This window comes from Oryx dammah, unplaced genomic scaffold, assembly GCF_014754425.2.
Source record: "Oryx dammah isolate SB20612 unplaced genomic scaffold, SCBI_Odam_1.1 HiC_scaffold_2, whole genome shotgun sequence".
In the NCBI taxonomy this organism is placed as follows: Eukaryota; Metazoa; Chordata; class Mammalia; order Artiodactyla; family Bovidae; genus Oryx; species Oryx dammah.
Window position 1 is genome coordinate 184,461,974 of NW_024070186.1, and position 7,961 is coordinate 184,469,934.

Consider the following 7,961-nt stretch of genomic DNA (forward strand, 5'->3'; position numbering starts at 1 on the left):
GTTGGCTCTTCTTTGGTTCTGATCCCTGAATCGTGAAGACAGGTGGTCCCTTTTCCCTCAGCCCTGCTTCCTAAATATGGTCTTGAAGACCAAACTTCTTAGAGCAGAGGTTTGCAGCCTTAAGTAACCACTGGGAAGTACTAAAATAGCCTGAAGGAGGGGCCAGCTGACAGAGTGGAGCACTAAGTGCTGAGGGACAGGGAAGGGGACAAAAAGAAGGGAATAGAGGCTCACCAGAAAGCATGGTCCTGTGACATGCTGTCTAGAAGAAAGGTTTTGGAATCTCCCGGTCTCGTTTATCTTACACTGCAGCCTGTGACAAGAGAATCAAACTATGACAAAGTACAAGACAACCTCACTGTAGAGGGTTGGGGAATGAAATGTACTAATGTATCGGACTGTGGAAATGATGGAATCTATAAGACTAAGCCACAGATAACTGCATACAAGCACTGTGCCCTAGTACTGGTTAATAATTCTGATACTGTTGCACATGCTCATTGGAAATGAACAATAGGCATAAATACATGGTAGATAATGGGAGCTGAGTTTCTCAATGTCGGAGTGGGAATTTAAGGATAAGCAAGGTTGGGGGGTGGTTAGAATAATCTACGTGGTAATGGATTGGAGTTAGAAATATCAGCACAGGCAGATGGTGTGATGATGGCATATAGCCGGTGGGTTAAATTGCTCTTTTCTCTCCCTGTCCCCTTCCTCCTTTTTTTAAAAAAGATTTATTTGTTTGGCTGCGCCAGGTGTAAGTTGCAGCATGCAAACTCTTAGTTGTGGCATGTAGGATCTATTTCCCTGACCAGAGATCAAACCCAGTCCACCTGCACTGGGAAGCTCGGAGTCTCAGCCACTGGACCACCAGGGAAGTCCCTTCTCTCCCTTTTAAACAACTAAGTAGACATCCATAAGGGAACAAAAGTGCCTCTGCACACTCCATCAAGGAGCCCAGGAGGTTTCTAACCCACCTGTGTATCTGAAAATTAACAAATAGGACCTCAGTAAGGCCTGCAGATCCAAGGAAGATACAAATCTCCTCTATCTCCACTGGTCACAAGGGGGCAGGGGGTGGAAGGGTGAAGCCTGGAGATGGCAAACTGGGAAGAGACCAAGAGACTCTTCTGGAGAGAGAGACTTTGTGGAAGTCCAGACTGCCTGGAGGGGCCGTCAGCATGTCCTTAGATCAAGGTAAGGATGAGGCTGGAGGCGAGAGGAAGGAACTTGCCAAGGTGGCCCGTCTCCCCAGGGCGACTCCACCAGGGCTGAGCTTTTCACAGCAGCAGGGTTGCCCCCCTCAGGCAAAGGAGGTGGAAAGCCTTGACCCCTCTCACAGAGTGGGTGGGAAGCGCGAGGGGTGAGTGACTGCCTCCCATTCCTAGCTGCGCACATTGCAACTGGAGAAGCCCATTTCTCTCCAGCAGCACCCAGGTTTCTGAGGAGGGATCTCCATAACTGGGAGGAGAGAGGGGAACACGGGAGGAAACATAAGAACCAGGGCTTTAATGGTTCGTTTCCTGCTGTCCGCTCCAGTATTTCCGCAAGAAGTCTGCCCACGAACCAGTTGGAGAACCTCACCCAAGGAAACCCCTACAAACTGTGGGCACCCCAAGAACCCCAAGGGCTAAACCCCATACCTCCTGGTACTCTGCGGCCGGCTCCCAGGCACCTCTGCCAGAGTGAGCCCTAGTAGACAGAGGGCGCTCAGGCCAAGGGAGAAAATACAAACGGGCTGTAGCGCCACCTTCTGGAAAACAAAAGAAAGGATTCTAACAGCCTGCCTGCTGAGTTGTTAAGAACAGAAGACTTCAAAGCTTAGTTAAGGAGGTTTCTGCTATTTGTAACCTGAATTCTAACCTGAAAGCAGAGGCACATACCTACAAACCTATTTAAAAATCAAGGAAATATGATGGACCTAGAAATTACCACACTAACTGAAGACACTACATATAACATGTCAGATGGTGAGCGCTGCCAGGATGAAGAAATCAGTTATAAAGGAGACAGACAAGGAGTGTGGTTTGTTTTTTTTTTTTTTTTACTGAGTGTTTAGGTAACACCAGCAAACAAGGTGACTTTTGTTTGTTTGTTTGTTTTTTGGCCACACTGTGAGGCATGCGGAATCTTAGTTCCCCGACCAGGGATGGAACCAGTGCCCCCTGCAGTGGCATCGCTGAGGGTCAACCACTAGACCCCCAGGGAAGTCCCACATTTGAACACAGATCTCAAAGAAGATAGGGTTGGATCCAGGAAGTTATCTGAAGTGTATGCTTCAATGCAGGAATGGCCAGCACAACAGCTCTGAGAAAGGTGCTCGTTTCAGAAAAGGCTCCAAAGGAACTAGGTATGTCAGAGAGGTGTGAGCAAGAAGGTGCATGATGAGAGATGGTGTTAGAAAATTTGAGGAACCAGGTGGCTTCCCTGCTGCTGCTAAAAGGAAGTCAGAGGAAATCCCTCATCCACACTATTGTCCTCTTCCACACTTTTAATTTTGTTGCAAGGGCCTCCTCTGAATTGATTGGCTCTTTAGTACAACCTATTGGTTTATTTATGGTGTCAATAATGTAAGAGTCACCTTGGAATTATGAGGAGAGACATACAGGAGACCCGAGTTCAATCCCTACTCCGGGAAGATCCCCTGGAGAAAGACATGGCAACCCACTCCAGTATTCTTGCCTGCGAAATCCCATGGACAGAGCAGCCTGGTGGGCTACAGTCCAGGGGTCTCAAAGAGTCTGACACAACTTAGCAGCTCAACAACAACTCTGCCTTCTCATCCCACAAGGTACACAAACACCCAAACACACGTACACATCTAACCATGGTCTTCTGGGCTGTTACTACCATGCCTTTTCCATTCCCAGGCTTACTGATTAGGTGAGGACTAAATACGACTCCAGAAGTTCAGAAATCAGAAGACGATTGCTTCTTGGCAGGAAAGCTGTGACAAACCTAGACAGTGTGTTGAAAAGCAGAGACGTTACTCTGCCGACAAAGGTCCATATAGTCAAGGCTATGGTCTTCCCAGTGGTCACGTACGGTTGTGAGAGCTGGACCATAAAGAAAGCAGAATGCCAAAGAATTGATGCCTTCGAAATGTGGTGCTGGATAAGACTTCTAAAAGTCCCTTGGACAGCAAGATCAAACCAGTAAATTTTAAGGGAAATCAACCCTGAATATTCATTGGAAAGGCTGATGCTGAAACCAAAGCTTAAGTATTTTGGTCATCAGATGTGAACAGCTGACTCATTGGAAAAGTCCCTGATGCTGGGAGAGATTGAGGGCAGAAAGATAAGAGGGTATCAGAGGACGAGATGGCTGGATGGCATCATTGATGCAATGGACATGAACTTGGGCAAACTTGGGAGGTGGTGAGGGACCGGGAGGCCTGGCGTGCTGCCATCCATGGGGTTGAAAAGAGTCAAACACAACTGGGCAACTGAACAACAACAACAAATACAACTCACACCAGCCAGATGTATTATCTTGTCTCTAAGTATGTAAAAATGGTACCCAGAATTCCCAATTCAGTAGCCTCTCATTATAAGTGGAGTAAGCCAGACAGAGAAAGACAAATCATATAATATCGCCTATATTTGGAATCTAAGAAAATGATAAAAACGAACTTCCATATAGAACAGAAATAGACTCACAGACATAGAAAACAAACTTATAGTTACCAAAGGGGAAAAGGGGGGGGTAAATTAGAAGTTTGAGATTAACATACACACACTGCTGCTGCTGCTAAGTCATGTCAGTCGTGTCCGACTCTATGCGACCCCGTAGACGGCAGCCCACCAGGCTCCCCCGTCCCTGGGATTCTCCAGGCAAGAACACTGGAGTGGGTTGCCATTTCCTTCTCCAGTGCATGAAAGTGAAAAGTGAAAGTGAAGTCGCTCAGTTGTGTCCGACCCTGAGCGACCCCATGGACTACAGCCTTCCAGGCTCCCCCGTCCATGGGATTTTCCAGGCAAGAGTACTGGAGTGGGGTGCCATTGCCTTCTCCGCATACACACACTACTATATATTAAGTAGATGACCAACAAGGACTTACTGTTTAGCACAGGGAACTATACTCAATATTTTGTAGTAACCTATAAGAGAAAATAATCTGAAATAACAAATATATATACACATATATGTATAACTGAATCACTTTTCTGTATACTTGAAAACAACACAACATTGTAAATCAACTTTTTTAAGCCTTTCATGATAGATAAATCTGGGCCTCCATATTGGTATGGCCATTTTCTTTCATGTACCAAAATTATATAAATGCATATATACAGTAGTTATAATTATGGATATCATTATCTTAATTATATCATCATCAATTTGCTGTTTCTGGGTGGGGACAGATGGTAGACAGTTCCTTAATGCTGTTTTGTTGACATCATCCCAAGAAAGTCCTCTACTTCTTCTATTGCCTGTATATTTTAAATATTTGCAGTTTATTTTATGTCATTCTGGCTGACCGGGTTCGATCCCTGGGTTGGGCAGATCCCCTGGAGGAAGGCATGGCAGCCTACTCCAGTATTCTTGCCTGGAGAATCCCCATGGACAAAGGAGCCTGGCAGGCTACAGACCATGGGGTTGCAAAGAGTCGGACATGATTGAGCAACTAAGCACAGCATACTCTAGTAAATTAATTAAAAAGAAAAAATGAAATGATGCATGACTCATCTAGGATCTTTTTTTATTGCTGTATAGTTGCTTCACAGCGTTTAGTTTCTGCAGTACAGTGAAGTGAATCAGCCATGTGTATGCATATAACCCCCCCCTTCTGGATTTCCTTCCCATTACCACAGAGCATCAAGTAGAGTTCCCCACACAATATAGCAGACTCTTAATAATTATCTATTCCGTGCATAGCAGTGTATACTTGTCATTCCTAATCTCCCAATTCCTCCCACTCCCCTCAGTAGCCATACATTTGTTCTCTACATCTGTATCTCTATTTCTGCTTTGTAAATAGGTTCCTCTGTACCACTTTTCTTGATTCCACACACGTGTTAATATACGGTATTTGTTTTTCTCTTTCTGACTTATTTCACTCTTTATGACAGTCTCTAGGTCCATCTATGTCTCTGCAAAGGACCCAATTTTGTTCCTTTTGATAGCTTGCTGCCAAAAATCTTGGCTACCTGTCTATTGAGGCCAAATAGAAATATGTAGAGTTTGGAGGAAATAGACGAGAGTAGCTTTATTTTGCCTGGAAAAAGAGAAACGTGATAGGCTAGCACCTCAAGAACTGTGCCCCCTTCCTGGGGAAGTACATGGGGTTTTATAGGTGGAAACTTGTAGTCCAGGGTATGTGATAAGGAACAAGGTGATGAAGGTTTTGCATTCTGCAGGCATTATTATAAAGCAGTCACTTTGGGCATCATGTGGCCTGGTACTTGGGTCCAACAGCCCCATAATTGGGTCTATTCACCTCTGGCTTATTGGCCTGCAACCTTCTTTCTGAAATGCAAACAGCTATAAGTGGGATCTGCTAGAGAGTGAGGGAGAAGAAATACCAGGTGCAGGAGGTAATTTATATAATACTAGGGATGATAGGAGGTAAGCTTTAAGATGGACAAATGTAGTTATACACACTACAGACTAGTAACAGTTACAGTAAAACTAAGATTGGTTAGCTCTTTCAGGCCATTTTATGTTTCTTCTCTAGCCTGTTCACTGTTCTCTTTATTTTCCTTGTTTTTCAGGAGGAAAAACAAACTCATTTCTGTTTTTGTTGCAGCAGGCTGAGTAATATTCCTTCGTATATATGTACCACATCTTCTTTACCCATTCCTCTGTTGATAGGCATTAATGTTGCTTGCGTGTCCCAGCTATTGTAAATAGTGCTGCAGCGAACACTGGGGTGTATGCGCCTTTTTGAACTGTGGTTTTCTCAAGGTATAGCAGCAGCAGCAGCAGCAAGGTGTATGCCCAGTAGGGATTGCTGGGTCATATCGTAGTTCTAGTCTTGGTTTTTTAAGGAACTTCTGTAGTATTCTCCATAGTGGCTGTTACATTCCCATCAACAATGCAAGAGGGTTCCCTTTTCTCTACACCCTCTCCAGCATTTATTGTTTGTAGATTTTTTGATGATGGCCATTCTGACCAGTGTGAGGAGATATCTCACTGTAGTTTTGACCACCCTTATGGCAGAAAGTGAAGAGGAACTAAAAAGCCTCTTGATGAAAGTGAAAGAGGAGAGTGAAAGTGTTGACTTAAAGCTCAACATTCAGAAAACAAAGATCATGGCATCCAGTCCCATCACTTCATGGCAAATAGATGGGGAAACAGTGGAAACAGTGTCAGACTTTATTTTGGGGGGCTCTAAAATCACTGCAGATGGTGACTGCAGCCATGAAATTAAAAGACGCTTACTCCTTGGAAGAAAAGTTATGACCAACCTAGATAGTATATTCAAAAGCAGAGACATTACTTTGCTGACTAAGGTCCGTCTAGTCAAGGCTATGGTTTTTCCTGTGGCCATGTATGGATGTGAGAGTTGGACTGTGAAGAAAGCTGAGCACCAAAGAATTGATGCTTTTGAACTGTGTTGGAGAAGACTCTTGAGAGTCCCTTGGACTGCAAGGAGATCCAACCAGTCCATTCTGAAGGAAATCAGTCCTGGGATTTCTTTGGAAGGAATGATGCTAAAGCTAAAACTCCAGTACTTTGGCCACCTCATGCAAAGAGTTGACTCATTGGAAAAAAACTCTGATGCTGGGAGGGATTGGGGGCAGGAGGAGAAGGGGATGACCGAGGATGAGATGGCTGGATGGCATCACTGACTCAATGGACGTGAGTCTGAGTGAACTCCGGGAGTTGGTGATGGACAGGGAGGCCTGGCGTGCTGTGATTCACGGGGTCGCAAAGAGCTGGACATGACTGAGCGACTGAACTGAATTGAACTCCAATAATTTAGATAAAAAGGAAAAATGCATGGTGCATAGCTAAGGGTAGTATCCGGAGCACATGTAGCTGATTCTCACTTTATAGCGTGGAAAATATCTCTTTTAACTACATAGAAAGCCAAGTGCTATATATAGACATAGAAACAATGGAATTGATTTTAATTAATTGACATAATAAACTCATTTTACTGTAAATAGAAGATTAACCTAAATATAGGAATGTAGTAAACTGATAATAAATTGGATGAGCATTCAGCCACACACAGTATGGATGAGCCTTAAAAACAGTGTAGAGACTGACCACTGACTACAGACTCAGAACACAGAAGAGGCTACAGCATATAATTTCATTGATAATAAAGGTATAATGATATCCTGCTTGGTACAAGATGACTTGTACATGATGATCACTTAGCGCAGGGAGAGGCAGATGACTAACAAGTGGTTATAGACCATCATAGTCAGAAGGAAGATATCCGCTACTGCAAAGTATATGTAAAAATACATCTGGCTGATGTAACTTTCACAGGTTATAACTTTTCTCTGTCTCTGTATATTCACTAGCACCTTCGGAATTGTGGTGGTGAAAAAACAGATCGCTACAAGGGGCAGATTAGAGAGGTAGATGTATGTGGGTATGTGGAGGTGGGGGTCTGCACTGATGGCTGGGATGTTAAGCAAATTTCCAACACAGTGATTATGTACATGGAGGAAAAAAGCTCAAATAGGAGGGACTGCAGCTCTGGTTCTTTTGATAGCCCAGAAGAAATCTTGAAAATTATGTGACGTTGCCTGGTATCATATGGTGGTGGTGATTACCAAGAAACAAAAAATAATGACTAATTTTCGCACAAATAGACATTGCTAATACATTTGAATTGCTATTATTTATATTAGGCAGTCAAGAAATCAACATATTTATTTATACGGATCTTATCCTCTTCAAGGGCTTCCCGAAGGCTCAGCAGGTAAAGAATCTGCCTGCAGTACAGGAGACAGAAGACATGGATTCAGTCCCTGGGCTGGGAAGTTTCCCTGGAG